This window comes from Meles meles, chromosome 16 (genome assembly GCF_922984935.1).
Source record: "Meles meles chromosome 16, mMelMel3.1 paternal haplotype, whole genome shotgun sequence".
In the NCBI taxonomy this organism is placed as follows: Eukaryota; Metazoa; Chordata; class Mammalia; order Carnivora; family Mustelidae; genus Meles; species Meles meles.
The window spans coordinates 47,893,673-47,910,052 of record NC_060081.1 but is presented as its reverse complement, the minus strand read 5'-3'; the positions used below and the strand labels follow the sequence as shown (position 1 = coordinate 47,910,052).

The 16,380-nt window shown below is 38.7% G+C and overlaps 1 protein-coding gene across 2 annotated transcripts in view; it reads right to left on the bottom strand.

Moving 5' to 3' along the window:
• PAK5 (p21 (RAC1) activated kinase 5) overlaps positions 1–16,380 on the bottom strand; it is a 288,992-nt gene that overhangs the window by 169,926 nt on the left and 102,686 nt on the right. The window lies entirely within an intron of this gene.

The following is a 16,380-nucleotide window of genomic DNA, read 5'->3' as shown; positions in this document are numbered from 1 at the left end:
GAGTTAGCAGGAAGCAAGGATACAGCCAATGAGCATTAAGCTCACTGTTGAACAATTTATATTTCCCTCTATATTTCTCATAGACACTTACAGTTACATTCCAAAAAACAGAGAATGACCAAAAACTTTCCAGGTAAAGGTGGTTATTAGCTATCACAACAAACTACATGTTTTAAATGACTAGAATTGGTAGGCATCCCTTTGTCCACTGAGCCACCCAGGCGCCCCCTGGTAGGCATCCCTTTGTCAATGGGAAGTTTTCCCCACACTATCAGTTCTTCTGTGTAATATTTTAGGAATATCTTTATGCTAGGTGCAGTGCTGCAAAAACTTTCTTCCACTTCCTCTATGTTATTTTTTTCATTCAACAAATATACATCATAATATCCACTAGTAACACACGTTGTGAAGAAAAAAGACTGGGCAAGAAAGAGAATGACACAAAGTTACTAGAAAAAGAGATCAAGAAAGAGACTTACAAGACGTGGCCTTTGAACAGAAACCTGAATGAAGTGAGTATTTGATACTAATTTGATACTCATAAATATTCATTTGAGTAATACAGTGAGATCAATAGTATCCTAGGCTATGGAGATAGCATGTGCAAATGTCCTGAGGTCAAGAATGTTCATGGAACAACACTGAAGGCCCATGTGGCTACAGAAGAGTGAGGAAAGAATGGTATAAAAATAAGGCAAGAACATGTAGCCAATAACCAGACTCTGGACGGCCTTATAAGCCATAGTGAAGATTTTAGATTTTATAGTAAATCTGATGGGTAAGCAATTGGAAAGCCTTGAGCAGAAGATGGCATGATCTAATTTGCATTCTGAAACAGTTCACAGATATAGTAGAGATACAACAGGAGGGCAAGGTTGAAGCGTTAAGAGGCTATTTAGGTAGCAGAGGCCAAAAAAAAGATAAGAACCTGTACTAGGGTCGAAGTAGTAGAGACATTGAGAAATAGTCTGATTTTAGATATATTTGAAAGTACAGATGACCCTTTGATGGGGTGGCTACTTGGCCCTGAGCCAGGTGGACAGCAGTACCACTTACAAGGCTGGGAGGCTCCTGGAGAGGAACAGATTTAAATGGTGCTGTTATGACTCTTAATCTCACAAAACAAGCTGGGGGTTGTTGGGGGGAGGTGGGGTTGGGAGAGGGGGAGGGGGTTATGGACATTGGGGAGGGTATGTGCTATCGTGAGTGCTGTGAAGTGTGTAAACCTGGCGATTCACAGACCTGTACACCTGGGGATAAAAATACATTATATGTTTATAAAAAAAAAAAATTGGAAGGGGAGGCAAACCATAAGAGACTATGGACTCTGAAAGACAACCTGAGGGTTTTGAAGGGTCAGGGGTGGGAGGTTGGGGGAACAGGTGGTGGGTAATAGGGAGGGCACGTTTTGCATGGAGCACTGGGTGTTGTGCAAAAACAATGAATACTGTTATGCTGAAAAAAATAAATTAAATGGGGCTGTTGTCCATTTGAGCTGCTATAACAAAACATCACAGCTTGGGTAGCATATAAACAACAATAATTTATTTCTCTACAAGGCTGAAAGCCTGAGATCAGGATGGCAGCATGGCGGGGTGATGACTATCTTCTGGGCTGCATTTTCACATGGTAGAAGGGACTCAGAGCTCCATGGGGTCTCTTCTTCAAGCACACTAATGCTATCCATGAGGGCTTTACTCTCACAGCCGAATCTCCTCCCCAAAGTCCTACGTATTTCAACACATACTTTGTGTAGAAGACACAAACATTCAGACTGTAGCTATGTGTTGGTCAAGAAAATCAAGTGTTTAGTTCAGAACATAGGAGATTTCATCACATAAGACGGCCCAAATTCTTTGTTGTTTGCATGCTTTTCACCAAGTAACAATTTAGGTCCCTCTGCTCCATGGTTTGGCGATGTCACTTGATTTGGCCAACGGGATGTTAGCCGTTTTCCTGTACTTTCAAAGACTTGTGCATTTCTGACTTCTCTTGTGCGTCTGCCATTACCATGAAAACATATCCAGGATAGTTGGATGCAGAGACAGAGACACAAGGAGAGAAACAGTATGGCCCTGACACCCCAGCAAAGCCATGCCAGATGAGTTAGCAGCCGCCTGGTAAACATATACAAGTCCAGCTAACTACCAGTAAAGTCATCAGGTCAACCTACAGTTGGCCCAAGATATATAAGCAAGCCAAGCTTCGATCAGTGGAACCCTGCAGATCTTCGAACTTAATAGATATATAAATAATTGTGCGGCTGATTGTTACAAAGCATTTTCATGACAATATACGGCTGACACAGGATGTACCCAAATATGAGAAATATACCTCATCCCAGCCAATCCAAAGAGGTTGTTCTTATATTCTAATCTGCTTGTGGGTTATAAATAGAAAGTGGTAGGAAATCAGTAACAAAAACTGAATCATAAATAATGAAAAACCATAAAATCCAGGTTCCCTCACTTGTATAGGCCCATTCCAAGAAAGGCCCAGCCTGGGTGACTGAAATTAAGCTTTTAAAAATATATAATTCAGAGCAGAAGACATGGACAGATATTTCTGCGAAGAAGACATCCAAATGACCAACAGACATGTGAAAAAGTGCTCAGCATCACTTGGCATCAGTGAAATATAAATCAAAACCACAGTGAGATACCACCTCACACCAGTTAGAATGGCTAAAATTAACCAGTTGGGAAATGGCAGGTTGGCAAGGATGCAGAGAAAAGGGAACCCTCCTACACTGTTGGTGGGAATGCAAGCTGGTGCAGCCACTCTGGAAAACAGTACGGAGGTTCCTCAAAAAGTTGAAAATAGAGCTACCCTATGACCCAGCAACCGCACTACTGGGTATTTACCCTAAGGATACAACGTAGTGATCCAAAGGGGCACATGCACCTGAATGTTCATAGCAGCAATGTCCACAATAGCCAAACTATGGAAAGAGCCTAGATGTCCATCAACAGATGAATGGATAAAGAAGATGTGATATATATATATACATATATATAATTATACAAATATAAATATATATTACATATATATATATATTTGGTGCCACTTTTTGATGGCTGCATCAAAAGATATATATATATATCTTGCTATTTGCATCCACGTGGATGGAACTAGAGGGTATTATGCTAAGCGAAATAAGTCAATCAGGGAAAGACAATTATTATACGATCTCTCTGATATGAGGGATTTGAGAGGCAGGGAGGGGGATTGTGGGGGGAAGGGAGAGAAAATTAAACAAGGTAGGACTGGAGAGGGAGACAAACCATAAGAGACTCAATCTCAGGAAACAAACTGAAGGTTGCTGGGGGGTGGGGGTCGGGAGAGGGTGGTTGGGTTATGGACATTGGGGAGGGTATGTGCTATGGTGAGTGCTGTAAATTGTGTAAGAATGATGATTCACAGACCTGTTCCCCTGAAACAAATTATATATTATATGTTAATAAAAAATCTATAATTAAGGAAAGTTTATTAAGTCTTTAATACTGGGATATATTTTAAGGATTATTGTTAAATTCAAGTCATTTCTCTCAAGTGCAAGATTTTAGTGCATTTCAGAATTTCTTCAGATTGCCAACACTCAACTACTGATTTGTCATCAAAACCCTCATTGACTTGGCTTCTCATACATATCATGCATAATAAGGAACAAGGACAGATGTATCATGAAGCCTAAGGCTCAAGGCCATTTACTTGTTCATGGACATCGAGACCCTGAAACAGACCCTAGCAATATGGTCACATCATTGTATTTTCACAAAACATGCAAAAGTAAGATATTTTACCAGTAAATGGTTAGTACAGCTCTCTCTTTACATTCCAACGTCCTACATCATATTGCACAGAGTTGGGGTGGTGATGCTTATTTGGGGGCTCTAGCTAAGGGGGTACTTGAGCTGAGGTTGCATTTGGTTTGTAGTGAGTGGGCTATATTTATATATAAATATTTTTTATTTATATAAAAAATATATATATAATATATATATAATATATTTTTATTTAAATATTTATAAATATTTACTGTTTTGCAGTAAATTTCCATTACAGTTCAGTTTCTGTTGGTCAGCCTGATGCAGCAATGGCTTTCAGGAATTCCAGGGGCTGAATGACCCAGCATCACAACACAGAGATGCAGGCCTAGGGACACTCTGCAGTGTGAGTGTCCCCTGCAGCTGTGGATGTGCATGCATGGAGGAAGTCTGCCTTTTCTAAAGCTTCTTAAGCTTGGTGACATGGGGACAACTTTTCCTAGGCTAAAAGGTATTTCCAAAGATTCACAACATGTTTATTCAGAAAGTTGATAAGGTTTGAACTTACCATCTGCTGCAATCTGGTAAGTTGTCATGACAGTCTCAAGAAAACAAGGGAGACATTAAAACTCCCTGCTTCGATCACATAAGAAAGGTATGTATTTATGTCATCTTTGTATTTATTAAAGAATGGAGGAAAAACAAAGAAAAAAATTAAGAGACTATGAGACAAATCATTAAAATGTTAAGTCAATAAAAATCATTCTGACATAGAAGAAACCTCTGGTACAAAAAAATTTTCAAACCGCTGTGAAAGCAGTCATTAGAAGGAAAATTGTGGGGCGCCTAGGTGGCTCAGTTGTTAAGCCTCTGCCTTGGGCTCAGGTCATGATCTCACGGTCCTGGGATCAAGTCCCTTATTGGGCTCCCTGCTCAGCAGGAAGTCTGCTTCTCCCTCTCCTTCTCTCTTTCTCTCCCTCATGGCTTGTGTTCTCGCTCTCTCTCTCTCGATTACTCAGTCTCTCAAATAAATAATAAAATCTTAAAAGAAAAATAGTAAAGGTTTGAAAAATATAGTTAGGGTTTGTCTGGGTGGCTCGGTCGGTTAGGTGTCTGCCTTTAGCTCAGATCATGAACCCAGGGTCCTAGGATCAAGCCCCTCATTGGGCTCCCTGCTCAGCGGGAAGCCTGCTTCTCCCTCTCCCACTCCCCCTGCTTGTGTTCCCTCTCCAACCGTGTCTCTGTCAAGTAAATAAATAAATGATCTTTAAAAATAAATAAATAGACAGGTAGAAGGAAAACAGTGAGGAAAAATAACAGATTGGTTCTTGTTTGATTATTCAATTAATAAAAAGGAGCAGATCATGTGAATAATGGAAAATACTGAAATCCTTCCTGGTTTGACATAAATGAAGATTATGAAGAGAACATAAAACCCATCATAGTCACAATAAGGAAGACATTGATGAGTAAATGGTGATGCAATTCATCAGAGAGTATCTAAGATTAGTCATTGCACAAGCAAACTTCAAATGCCCTGGAATCTTAGGCCTCCTGTATTCAAAAAATGTGATAAAGATTTTCCAGAATTTGATAATTTAAAAAAAAAAGTTTTCATATCATTACTGATAAGCTGTAATGCCAAAACAAACTTTTCTAAAGTGTATTTATGCAAAATAAATCTCAGACTCCTTAACAGAAGGGCTGCTTTCTGTTTCTATTTACACTATAAAAAGATATCTCAAAATAATTTTTTTTTTTTTAAGAGAAAGAGGGAGGGAGGGAGGGAGGGAGGGAGAAAGAGAAAGAGCAGACAAGCAGGGGAAGGGGAGAGGGAGAAGCAGACTCTCTGCTGAGCAGGGAGCCTGACTGACGCGTGGCTTTATCCCAGGACCCTGAGATCAAGACTGAGCCGAAGGCAGACACTTAATCGACTGAGCCATGAAGGCGCCCCTCAAAATAATTTTAATTTTTTTCAGTGTTCCAAAATTTATTGTTTATGCACCACACCCAGTTCTCCATGCAATACGTGCCCTCCATAATAGCCACCACCAGGCTCACCCAACCCCCACCCTTCTCCCCTCCAAAACCCTCAATTTGTTACTCAGAGTCCATAGTCACTCATGGTTTGTCTCTGCCTCCAATTTCCCCCCAAAATAATTTTAAAGAGATAATCGGAGCATTTTCAGCCAAATACATATGCGTCCAGGTATCACAGAAGTAGAGTGGGAAGTCTACTAATAAAAACACACTGCTTTTCTGATTTTGTGATGTTTCCATAATTAGCTTTTTAGCTTTGTAATTTTGTTATCGATTATTTTGTTCTAAGTATTCACATCCTTACTTAAATTTAGTGTCCACTGACATCTTTAGACTTATGGATCTTGTTTGCTGGGCCATCGGCTATGTTTTCCTTACTGTGATTGCTCAAAGTTTACATTTAAAAAGTTAACGAAAATATATATACAAAGCATGACTAACAGTTCAATCAAATTAGAAATGTCACAGTCAAAAAGCAGGAGCTTTGGTAACCTTGTCTGCCTCTGGGATGGCTACCCACAGCAATTTCACTTCTGGAATTTATCTTCAGCTGGGTGGCGTGTGTCAATAAATCGAAATCCTGATAAGGGTAACTGATTCTAAGTGAAACTGAAATTAATCAAATGCAGGGAACATGGAGTATAGGAATTTTCTTTTAAACAGAAAATTATGAATAGATCTTTGTATGGCGGAAAGGAAAAAAAGCAGAAGGATTTTTGATCACTTGGTTAAGGTTAAGGGGGTATCTGCCATGTGGTAAAATGTTATTATTTGTCCCCCTTTGTAGTTAGTAAATACCTTGGGGGGATAGATACTTTGTGACTAGGTAAATGCCCTGTTCTCCCCAAACTTCAGCCCATTAACTTTAGCATCCATCAGTGGATTGTGTCTGCAACAATGATTACTGTGGTATTTGTCTAAGGGGAATGTCCTTTCTTCTCTTTCATCGGAATTTATTTAATTCCATTGATTTAAATGGGATTCTTCCCTAAAGGCAAAATGTCCCTTCACTCCATGTATATATTCAATTATTTATTTATATCTGCATGTACTTAGGGACATTTATCATTTTTCTATGGGTTACAATCCAAAACTCTCATCATATATTTGGTAGCTCAAATTATCCCAGGTTTGTCTATTTGGAATGCCATCAGGTTGGTCCCTGTATCCTGTTGACATGCTCTTGTTCTTTTGAGAGTGTTACCTTACTTTTTGACAACACAAATATTCATTCTGGGCAGTTCTCATCTTTTCCCGGCCCCAGGCATGGAATCAGTTACTTTTGCAAAGAGCCCTGGTTCCTTTATTGGGAAATATTGTTAAGAAATCAAGATCTGGGTGCTAGGTATGCTCTTTGTTCCTGAGGGGTCACTGACTTTAGGCTCTCTCTGTGGACAAAGCTAGGAAATGTATGTATGTATACAAACCCATGCATATACACACACCTGCATTCGTGCATACCACAATCCAATCATGAGAAGGCATCAGAGAAATCCAAATTAGTAGATTCTACCAAATAATTGAATAGTGTACTTCAAGTGTCAAGTTCGTCAAAGGAAAGAATAAACAACTGTCTTAGTTTGAAGGAAACAAAGACATGACAACTAAATGTAATTTGGGATCTTGGATCGAAGAGAAAAAGGATATTAATGGGAAAACTGATAAAATCAAATAAGGTTTGTAAGCTTAGTTTACATGTTTTAAGTTTGTAAGCTTAGTTTATAAGCTTGGTTTTATATAAACTGCTTAGTTTATAGCAGATGTTGGCGAATTACAGGCCATGAGCCAATTCTGATCCACCACCTGTCTCTGTAAATAAAGTTTTATTGGAACACAGATACTCTCATATGTTCATGTAGTCTGTTTCTTTGTGCTACAATGGCAGAGTTAAGTAGTAGTGACAGACACCTAAAATAACTACTGTCTGGCCCTTTAAAAGTTTGCTAACTCCTGGTTGATAGGTTTTTTATTGTTGTTGTTGGTTTGTTTTTAATGTAACTTGTGTTTTTTAAGAGGATTTTTATTTTTATGTTTTCATATTAACATATAATGTATTATTTGTTTCAGGGGTACAGGTCTGTGAATCATCAATCTTATGCAATTCACAGCACTCACCATAGCATATACCCTCCCCAATATCCATAACCCAGGCACCCTAACCCTTCCCCCTCCACCCCCCAGCAACCCTCAGTTTGTTTCCTGAGATTAAGAGTCTCTTATGGTTTGTCTCCCTCCCCGGTCCCATTCTGTTCCATTTTTTCCCTCCGTTCCCCACCCTGTCTCTCAAATCCCTTGTATCGGAGAGATCATATGATAACTGTCTTTCTCTGACTGACTTATTTCACTTAGCTTAATACCCTCTCCTTCCATCCATGTCACTGCAAATAGCAAGATTTAGGGGTTTTGATGACTGCATAGTATCCCATTGTGTCTTCTTTATCCATTCATCTGTTGATGGACATCTAGGTTCTGTCCATAGTTTGACTATTGTGGACATTGCTGCTATAAACATTCGGGTGCACGTCCCCCTTTGGATCGCTACACTTGTATCTTTAGGGTAAATACACCGTAGTGCGATTGCTGGGTTGTAGGGTAACTCTATTTTCAACTTTTTGAGGAATCTCCATACTGTTTTCCAGAGTAGCTGCACCAGCTTGCATTCCCACCAACAGTGTAGGAGGGTTCCCCTTTGCTTCCTCACCAACATCGGTCATTTCCTAACTGGTTAATTTTAGCCATCTCCTGGCCAACAGTTTTACACCATTTTTAAATTCCTATTTTTGGCAATTGTACTACAGTTATGTAAAATGTTAACATTAGGGATGAAAAGTATAAGGAAACTCTTTGCATTATCTTTGCAACCTCTCTCTAGATCTAAAATTTTTAAATAATAATTTTAAAACATTCAAATTAAGAGCTACCATACAAAATTCAGGAAATTTCCCATAAAATCTCTGTGAGTTTTTTTTTTTAAGCCAAGTCATTTCACAATATTTTCCAACAGTCGAAGGAAAATGAAAGTGGGACCTATGGTTAATGTGTCAGATACTGCTAGTTATTGACTCACTATTGGCTTCCATAACATGTGAACCCTAATTTTGTTTGGCACAAGGTGTCTGCTTAAGATCATATTTCCTTATCTCTATGATAGCCAGGGCTGGGCAATGACGTATAAGCACAAGTGTTTCAGTGAGACTTTAAGGAACACTCATTAGAATACGGCCTCAAGGGCCCTATTTGCCCTTCTTCCTACTGCCTCTTGCCTAGAAAATCAATGTGATGGCTCAAGTTTCAGTAGTTTTATCAGACCATGAGGTGAAAAGAGTAGTCACAGATCCACCCCCACTTCAGGTAGAGCTCAAAGACAGAAGTTGTTTATGGTAGATTTATTATGGCCTAATTTTTCATGCATCAGAGCCTGGTATTCAAACCCTTTGCAGGATTTCCCATCAAGAACTAGAACCTGTTTCCCAGCCCATCTAACCTAGGCTGGACTTAGGACATGATTTGATCAATATAATATGGCAGAAGTGTCAGAGAATCACTTCCAAACCCAGACCACAACAGACCCTGAGTGGCTCTACCCTCTTTTAGAAAATTTCCACTGATATGTGAAATATCTTGTGCTAGAGAATGGTGAGAGGTCATGTAGGATGGGACCCATTTGCCTTAGTTGTGGACATTCTGAAACCAGGTCCCCAAATATAAGAGATGACCAAGTCAAGATGAACAGAGCTACTTACTGAACCCAACGCTGATTGCAGATACAGGTGAAACCAAGACTAGAAAATTCTCCCAGTTGATCTGTAGACTTATAAGCAAGGGTACATGCTTGTTTTAGGACACTGAGTTTATGATAGTCTGCTATGTGGTGATGGTGACTTGATATAAAACCTACATCTCTGATAACCATGAAGTTACCACCGTGACCTGAGACTTCGTGGCTAAGGTCATTTTTTAAAAGTAAACTCTGCCCTCAGTGTGGGGCTTGAATTCATGACACCAAATCAAGAGTTACATGCTCTACTGACTGAACCAACCAGGTACCCGCCCCATAAGAGAAAAAATCCACCTTGACTAAACCACTTTTATTTTCAGTCTGTCTTCTTTGCCACCAAATAGAATTCCTAACTGATACATAAAGGGCATGAGATGTCTACTTTTCTATAATCCCCATGCATCATCCATTTATGTTACCTGCCTCTCCTGGGTCAGCCCCGGGGCATCTCAATGTGTGACTTCTACTCTACAGCCCCATTTTTGAGAAAGAGGAAGAAAGAGTATCTTTTGGTCTCACTTTGTACTTCGACGCTCACTTAAGTTAGAGGATTTTTTTAAGGGAGCTTATTTGAGGATAATTATATATTTTGCTTCATAAAACTCATATTATACCTCAAACTACCTAAGCTGGTGGCTTGTGGCTCAGGACAACAGTGGAAATACCCATGGGAAACAAAAGAAATAACAGAAATGATTTTTTTTAGAGCATTCAAAACTTACTAAATTTATGTCAGCCTCCTTACATTGTCAAGTGTTACTGGAAGTTCAGTGAAATCCCTTTAGAGAGAAAACATTTCTCTTGGAAAGAGCAGTATAAATCTACCTTCAAATAATATTACCCCAAAATGTGAAAATCCAGGCTACCATTTCCTTTAACATATATACATAGGACTATATATCAAAAGAATTCCAAACTTCAAACAAATGTTAACCAAATTGTCCTTACAGTCATAAAAATGTATATGTAAAATAATTAGCTATACATAAAACATAGCAGAGTTAAAATAATGGTTAACATAGTGATTATTTAAAATATGTATCAATTGGGCCCCTCGGTGGCTCAGTCAGTTTAGGTCCAGCTCAGGTCATGATATTAGAGTCCTGGAATCCAGCCCTATGTCAGGCTTCATGCTCAGTGAAGAGTCTGCTGGGGATTCTCTCCCTTCCCACCACTCATGTTCTGTCTTTCTTGCTCTCTCTTTCTAAAATAAAATAAATAGGGGTGCCTGGGTGGCTCAGTCAGTTAAGTTTCTACCTTTGGCTCAGGTCATGATTCTGGGGTCGGAAGACAGAGACCCTCATTGGGCTTCCTGCTCTTCGGGGAATCTGCTTCTTCCTCTCCATCTGCTCCTCCCACACCCCCACTCGTGCACACGCTCTCCCTCAAACAAGTAATCTTTAAATAAAAAATCTTTAAAATATACACGAAGTAACAACTTATGAATTAAAATACGTGGAAGCAATTAATTATATCGCTAATGAAAAGTAGTACAATTTAATTTTCTCCTTTTATATTTACTTTTTTAAAACTAAATAGCAGTGTCTATCAATATAATTGCCACAAAAAAATGCTTTAATTTATAACTAGTATTCTGCCATGTTTTTAGAAAAAAATTAACAGACATCCTACTCTTATGGAAACCTCTACTTTTTAATATTATCTCAGGTATGTGAGAAACACACGAATACCAAGCCCATGTTTTGAATTTGGGTATTTAGCATTTCATTCTGCATGACAAAAAAAAAAAAAAGAAAAGGAAAAACACAGGCATGCTCAAGTATGTCTTGGGCTCCAAAGATTCTTCCTAAAACATAAAAGCTCTTAAAATCTGAAAAAAATATGCTGTGGATGTGTTCTGACATGATATGCTGAGTCCCTTGGAATGAATATACATGTATATCCACACTAAATTGCAGATACCAACAACCTCTGTTAGCCCAAGCAAGTGACAGTCTATTCCATTGAGTTCTTTTTTTTTTTTTTTTAAGATTTTATTTATTTATTTGACAGAGAGAGAGAGAGCGAGAGCGCACACTAACATGGGGAGTGGGAGAGGGAAAAGCAGGCTCCTTGCTCAGCAGGGAGCCCCGATGTGGGACTCCATACCAGGACCCCAGGATCATGACCTAAGCCAAAGGCAGATGCTTAACCAACTAAGCCATCCAGGCATGCCATCCATTGAGTTCTTGATTGCTGAGCTCATATTCTTCTCAGCTAGTTTTCTGTGCTAATCTTTATCTGGTCTGCAGGAACTCAACCTCACCCAATGTAAAATGAGATTCCTGATTGATAGGAACAGTTTCTTGAAAACATTATCTCAAAAGTCAGAAAAGGGAGAATTCCTGTGCTGCAACATACAGCAAGACACAATTCAAACAGCTCCAGTGGACACTAACATAATGACAGAGAACTTGGATAACATTTTGCCAAGTCCTATGGCATTCATTTTTCCAACAGATTTTGGTAGAACCTATCTTCTTGGTAAAGAAACAGGCTCTAAAATAGCACTGTCCAATAGAAATATAATGTGATCTACAAAGGTCCATCACAAATATAAGTTTAAATTGCTTAATAGCTGCATTAAAAAGGTAAAAAGAAAATGGGTGAAATTAATTTTAATAATTCATTTTATTTAAAATAAAGCCAAAATATAATTTCAACATATATTAATAAATATTTTTGTTTATTTAAGTAAACATTTCAATTTGGAGCAGCCATATTTATTTTATTGATTTATTTATTTATTTATTTATTTATTTTTTTTTTTCTTGGAGCAGTCATATTTAAAGTTCTCAGTCACTGGGGTCAGTGGATCCAAAACTGGGCATTGCAAATCTAGAGTCCTCTGTGAATTATTTTGATTGTTTAAAAATCTAAGGAGTGATAGTAACTAGAGAAAAGAAGAAAAAGGTTTCAAATATAATGGGTAAATGAATTTTCTAAGAAAAATTTGATAGAAATTATACTAACAATTTGATAGAATTATACTAAAGTTGACATCAACTAGCTGGATTTTTTTTTTTTTAACTAGCTGGATTTTTATTTCAGTTTTTAAATACACCATGTTAAAGCAGATACTTCACAGAGAAATTACTAGGACATTGAAGTGTGCCAAAATGGATTCCATTCAACTTTAATGAAACATCCCAAGCAAATAATGAAACACGTTTATTTAGATTCTGCAACATAGATAATAAAACATAATATAAGAAGCCCGAAGTGAATATAAAATGTCAAATCCAATAGCACACTCTTATAATCACAGCCTCCAATCTGAAGATTAGTCTTTAGGTCAGAATTTATCTACACTAAAAACAGACATCGAAATATGTTTTTCTAGAGTCAAGTTAGTTAATTAAAATGATATATACATCCAGGAGGTCAAGTATAAGGTATAGAGGTCTGGTTGCATGTCAAATAAGCCATAAAACCTGCAGGCAAAAATAAGTGCCATGCAGAAAATGAAAAAGCTTTCTAAAAGTTTTTTAAGTAAAGGTATTTATTTTTCAACAGTCTAAGTATTCTAAAATCAATAAAACACTGCAAACCTCAAGGCTGTCCAATTACCTGATAACTCATAATCCTGTGTGCTTCTCAAGTCAGATTTTAATTTGCATTCCATGATATTGTGAAACAAATAAGTGGCACCCAATAGAAATGGCAAATATTATACATTTTTAAAAACTTTCCTTATCTACTATTCATGTTTGTTGTAGAAAAATTGGAAAAACATATAAAAGGAAAAAATAGAAAAAAAAAATCACTCAGAATCCCAGCACCTAAGACACTGTGGACATTTTAGTCTATATTCCTCCATGCTTATATTAATATAATTATTACTTCCAGGTTTTCATGATATAATAAACTCATGTGGGCTCTCTTGTAGATCTAATTCTCTCAACAGATCTGATAATCCCACTTGGCACATATGTACCTACTGGACACTTCCCTTCCACACAGCTGTCTATTCAAAGTTTGTACAGAATCCAGGGGCACTCCGATTTAGGGTTGATCTGTCAATGTCTTCTGTCTTTTTTCTCCCACTCCATTCCCCCCTCCCCCCAGCCATACCCCCAACACACATACAGTAAGATCTCAGTCTAAACATACTTTCTTCCAGTTAACTCAAAGCTTTGCAGTGCTCTCTTAAGAAGAGAGGTGTTTCCTGTTGGTGGGAATGCAAGTTGGTGCAGCCACTCTGGAGAACAGTGTGGAGATTCCTCAAAAAATTAAAAATATAACTTCCCTATGACCCTGCAATTGCACTGCTGGGAATTTACCCCAAAGATACAGGTAGTGAAAAGAAGAGCCATCTGTACCCCAATGTTTACAGCAGCAATGGCCACGGTCGCCAAACTGTGGAAAGAACCAAGATGCCCTTCAATGGACAAATGGATAAGGAAGATGTGGTACATATACACGATGGAGTATTATGCCTCCATCAGAAAGGATGAATACCCAACTTTTGTAGCAACATGGACGGGACTAGAAGAGATTATGCTGAGCGAAATAAGTCAAGGAGAGAGAGTCAAGTGTCATATGGTTTCACTTTTTTGTGGAGCATAGCAAATATCCTCCATGTCCATGGAGGACATGGGGAGATGGAGAGGAGAAGGGAGTTGTGGGAAATTGGAAGGGGAGATGAACCATGAGAGACTATGGACTCTGAAAAACAACCTGAGGTTTTGAAGGGACGGGGAGTGGGAGGTTGGGGGAAACCAGGTGGAGGGTTTCCCCCAACCAAGGGAGGGCACGTATTTCATGGAGCACTGGGTGTGGTGCAAAAACAATGAGTACTGTTATGCTGAAAAGAAATAAATAAATTAAAAAAAAAAAAAAAAAGAAGAGAGGTGTTTCACAGAAACAATGACTACCAGTCTGCTTATTTACAACCCTAAAACAGAATTCTTAGGAAAAGACACCTTCTCCTCTCTTACCAACAACATTGGTACTGGCTGATGAACATAACCTTTTGGTCACATTTGGCTTTACTTCGTGCCTGAAATAATCTACTTTCCCAGACAAAACTCTAGATTCAACAATAAACATCTGCCAAGTGCTTAAAAGGGCAGACATTGTGTTTAGGACCAGACAGTGAATTGTGGATGAAGCAGACATGATCTTTTGGCCTCACAGAAGTAATATTTTAGTAGAGAAGATAGTCTGCAATCAAGTCAGCAGATAAATACATAATTACATACTGGGATCAATGCTACAAAGGCAATGGACATGGATGTTGAGATAGAGAACACAGCATTGCCTATCTTAGTTTCTGACACAATGACCTGTTTGAAAGACTGGCAAGAACTCAGGAAGTTTCCCACCCATTCCATCAACACTGACCTTCTGCTCAGAAGCATACCACTGTGCTAAAGAGACCCCACCTTGGTTGTAACAATTTTTGAATCAATTACTAAGGTTAAATCATTCAAGAAGCTTCTATTAGACTTCCTATTATAATAGAGGAATGTCTCCCTTTAACACAACTATGGACATCCTGCCTATGAAGCTGATCTCAGAAACTTTGCAATATGACACCTTTTTTGTATTAGAGAGGATGGAAATCTGGAGAAATTTTTGAATCTCTGTTGAGCAAAAGCACTATCATGAATGTGCATATATCCAAAAGAAGGCCTACAGTGTTGATGGGATAAGACCAAGAGCTAGTTTGTCCTTCATGGAAGACTAAAAGGAATTTGGAAGAAGTGAGTAGGCAACTGGATAAATCCGAGAGAACAGAGGATAAGTCGGGAGACAAATCGAGACATAAAGACTAATAGAGAATGAGGGTGGGAAACAGGAGGGACAACAAGAGAAAAACATAAAGAAAGAGATACAAAGAGAAAGAAAAGGTAAAGAGACGTAAGACAGCAATGCATGCATACACGCAGGCACACCCCCACAAACACACAGACACACACAGAAAGAGCAGGAGGTGGGAGTGTGAGAAGAAACCCCAAGACAAGACCTAACAAAGTTGAAGCCAATAATGTGAGCACACAGTCCGTGAGAATTCCCCTGTGGCTGAGAATGTCTGATGTGTCTAAAATATTAATAACTAACTTTAAATTTAGAGTTCTCTCTCATTGTCTGCTATGATTTCTCTCTATTAATCTTTACTAAAGTCTGCTAGCAATACTCCCCTTATGATTAGAAGTGTTTTGAGGAATGAAGAAAGAATAGAGGTAACCATAGTGGGGCAAACACACTTTGGAGAGAAGATGCTAGAGGATCCCAGGGCCATGGAAGAATGAATAAGAGAAACAGGCTTCCCTGTGGGCTGCCTTGGCAGTGGTGGGTGAACTGCCATTCCTCAAAACTATTCTTGAGAAAAGTATATGCAATATATAATACTATATAAATGAAAAAGAATTTATATATACTGAGTACCTGTTACCTCTGTGCTTTATAGATACAATCTCATTCTTCAAAATAACCCTACCAATTGGTTCTACATACTTTGATTTTTTTTTCAGATCAAAAAACCAAGAGTAGGGGTGCCTGGGTGGCTCAGTGGGTTAAACCCTCTGCCTTTCGCTCAGGTCATGATCCCAGGGTCCTGGAATCGAGCCTCGCATCGGGCTCTCTGCTTGGCAGGGAGCCTGCTTCCTCCTCTCTCTCTCTCTCTCTCTCTCTCTCTCTCTCCCTGCCTCTCTCCCTACTTGTGATCTCTATCTGTCAAATAAATAAATGAAATCTTTAAAAAAAAACAAACCAAGAGTAATTTTCCAGGCTGGGTAGTCGCGAGGGCGATCCCAAGAGAGGACCAGCAGACTCCCTGTGCTGTGAGAC